The sequence below is a fragment of the Hipposideros armiger genome, unplaced genomic scaffold (genome assembly GCF_001890085.2).
Source record: "Hipposideros armiger isolate ML-2016 unplaced genomic scaffold, ASM189008v1 scaffold_95, whole genome shotgun sequence".
In the NCBI taxonomy this organism is placed as follows: Eukaryota; Metazoa; Chordata; class Mammalia; order Chiroptera; family Hipposideridae; genus Hipposideros; species Hipposideros armiger.
Window position 1 is genome coordinate 1,383,772 of NW_017731445.1, and position 2,910 is coordinate 1,386,681.

Sequence of the window (2,910 nt, forward strand, 5' to 3'; positions counted from 1 at the left end):
CTAGAATGCATACCTTATTTCCCATGGGTATGTAGAAATTTTTATTCTAAATCTGAAGAATTTAACTGCTGTTGGTCACATTATCATGTCTCAGACTAGAAGGGCCTACTGCCATGGTGAGTCATGCAACCTTTCAGCTGTAAGCACTGTGCTCACCACTGTTCACTATTACACCCTAACACATTATTGTAAGAACCTCTATAACTCATTACGAGATTACCAAAGGCAACATCCCTTTCTTAAATCTATTGTTTAAATAGTTGATTCCAAACTATCCTTCCCTAGTATTCCATCACACAAGAGCCCTGAGATAAAAACCACTGACTTTTAGTCTTTATGCCCGTTTTCTCTAAAATATTATGTACCTAACTGTGTTGCGAGGATTAAATGAGATAATGTATATAAAACACTGGGGCAGTGTAAAGGCCTCCGTAATGATCACTATTATTACTTTAGCACTGTGAATGTATGTAGGCCCAAATCCCTTATTTTGCAGGTGCAAAAATTAAGCCTTAAGAATAGAACCGACTTCCTAAGGCTTCACTGCTAATGTTATTGTCTTGGATAAGCAGCTTAGCTGCGTGTTGGAGGTTTGGGGTAGTGGCTGGGCCTGAGGGAGGGCATGTGCCTGCAGGACACCCGTCTGCAGAGAATTGGGCGAGTATATGTGAACCGTGAAGTATTAAGAGGCTGTGCAATCCCAACGGCAGCGGTTCGAGCTAGCCAGCAGTGTGGTAATAACATCCATCCCAGAAGGAAGCCTATTCGTCTATCTCAATACAGCAGGTTGTCAAGTAACCAGGGCCAGGAAAGCAATAGGATAGGGGGTCGAGCACAAATCCCAGTACGGTCAACTTTAAAGAGGGGCGAGCACTTTCTTTAAGGGCTGAAGATCGAGGGGAACTAGAAACTAACTGGGCGCTACCTCAGGAAGGTGTAAGTTACCCCGCCCCTCAACGCCTTTCGCGGCGGTGAACCGCCATGCGTTTGCACGTCCTCTGGGGAGGGCAGTTTTTTGCTGCTTACTGGCACTTACTCCCCGCCCCGTAGGTACGGAGTGAGGCTCGCTGCTCGTTCTGGAATGAGGGCCGGACCAGCTCCGACCTTCCCCTCCGCGCGCCACGCCGCGGCGGGGCGGCGGGAGGCCGGCGCGCTGCCCACACGCGCGGCTCGTCTGCTCTAAGATGGCGGCGAAGGCCGTTCGCTCACGCCTCGCCGCCTGCTCTCCTCCGCATCTTGGCCTCGGGAGGCGGGAGCCGGCCAAGGCGCTGAAAGCAGGCGGGCAAAAACCGGCTCGGACCCTCCAGTGCAGGGCAGGCTCCGGAGCTCCGAAGCGCCCAGGCATGCTATAGACGAGGCGGAAGCATCTAGGATCACCGCCGTAGCCTTAGAAAGCAACGGGGGAAAAAAAGGGGGTGGGAAGAGAGAGAAAAAAAAAAAGGAAAAATAAATAAATAAATAAAAACGGCGGCACATCCGGGACCCTCCGCCAGCCCCGCCCCGGAAGTGACGCTTTAGACGGGGCGGAGGCCACACTTCAAAGTGGGTTCTTCCCCGGCTGATGCTGGTCTTCCCAGAAAATGTTTGGAATTGCCTTCAATACCTTTCCCCGTTGGGCTAGCCCTTACCCTCTCGCGACTCGGGGCTCCTTTGCACAAAGCTCGCTGCTGGAACTGGTAGCTCTCGGTCCACAAAACGTACCCCTCGCACCACGCCCCTAAACTCCCGGTTCAGCCTCGCCAGCGCGTGCAGTAGCGTACCTTAGAGAGGACTGGGGTGAGCCTAGCTCCTGCCAAACCTGTGAGCTTCTATTTGGAGGCCTTAATGGGAAACCCGGCCTCGTGCCCCGACCAGCCCGGGACCTGGGGTTGTCAGTCATGGCGCTGAGCCCGCCCCTTCCGGCGAAGCGCGGGGCCCGCCTCCTCCCCTTTTCCCTCCCCCACCCCTCCCCTTGCGAGTGTCTCCCTCTCCCTTTCGCTCTCTCTCTCCCTCTCTCTCTCTTTTGTGAGTTATAGCAACCGTTGCCTTGTGAATCAAGCGCCATAGTCACCGTAGTCCTGGCGACTGTTACCCATCAACAACAACTACTCCTCTCCTCCTCCTCCTCCTCTTCCTCCTCCTCCTCCCCACCACCACCATCTCCATCACCCACCAACAACACCACAATAATCCACAGCCAAGGTGAATATTCTTCGGTCTCTACATGTGTGTGGGAGCGTGTGGATGCGTGTGGACGCGTGTGTCCGTGCGTGTGTGTGTCCGTGTGTGCGAGCCGACTGTGGCTGTGCGGGGGTCTCACTCCTGACACCGGGGGCTGCCGCTGCGGCGCCGCCGCCGTGGGGTTCCGTCCCCCGGGCTTGTTTACAATGGACCGTGCGCGCCGCGGCTGGGTCGGGGGTGTGGGCGCCGCGCAGCCCGCCCGCCAGCCGGCCCGGGCCCTCGGCGGCCGCGCTTCAGGGATGGAGCGGGAGCTCGGGGGGCTGCGAGATGAGCGGGAGAGGGAGCCACAGTTTTCCGTTGCGGATGGTGGAGCTCTCCCCTAGGTCTGGTCTGAAGAGGAGAGTCAGGTGAAGAGAGGAGGGTTTTTCTTTTCCTTTAATAATTTTTTTTCAAAGCTGCTTGTTTCCTGCTTCTTTCAAAACCGAAATAGACAACAATGTGCAGGGGGTGGGGGGGCACCCAAGAGGTAGTGTTTTGTTGTTGTTGTTCACTTGTGGGGCCTTGTTAAGGGTTTTGTTATTTTTATTCTCGTACAACGGTGAACTTTTCCCACCGCCTATTCCCTTCATTTTTGCCTTGTGCTAAATGGGCTGCTCTTTTTTTAAAAACCATCATCAGCTGCACGGTTTTCTTTTTTCTTTTAAAACTGTTTTCTTTGTGCTGCAAACAGTCTTAATATCCATTCGGCAC

General features: G+C 54.1%; 1 protein-coding gene across 3 annotated transcripts in view; it reads left to right on the forward strand.

Annotated features, from left to right (window-relative positions):
• Positions 1-2,025: 2,025 nt before the first annotated feature.
• Positions 2,026-2,910, forward strand: part of RFX3 (regulatory factor X3) — a 253,383-nt gene continuing 252,498 nt past the window's right edge. The window contains exon 1 of one of the 3 annotated variants that reach the window (XM_019645933.1): positions 2,026-2,181. The gene's annotated coding sequence lies outside the window, so the exon portion shown is untranslated. Of the gene's footprint in view, positions 2,182-2,437; positions 2,568-2,910 lie in introns of those variants that run through there. The other 2 variants (XM_019645927.1, XM_019645929.1) reach the window with 2 other exon arrangements.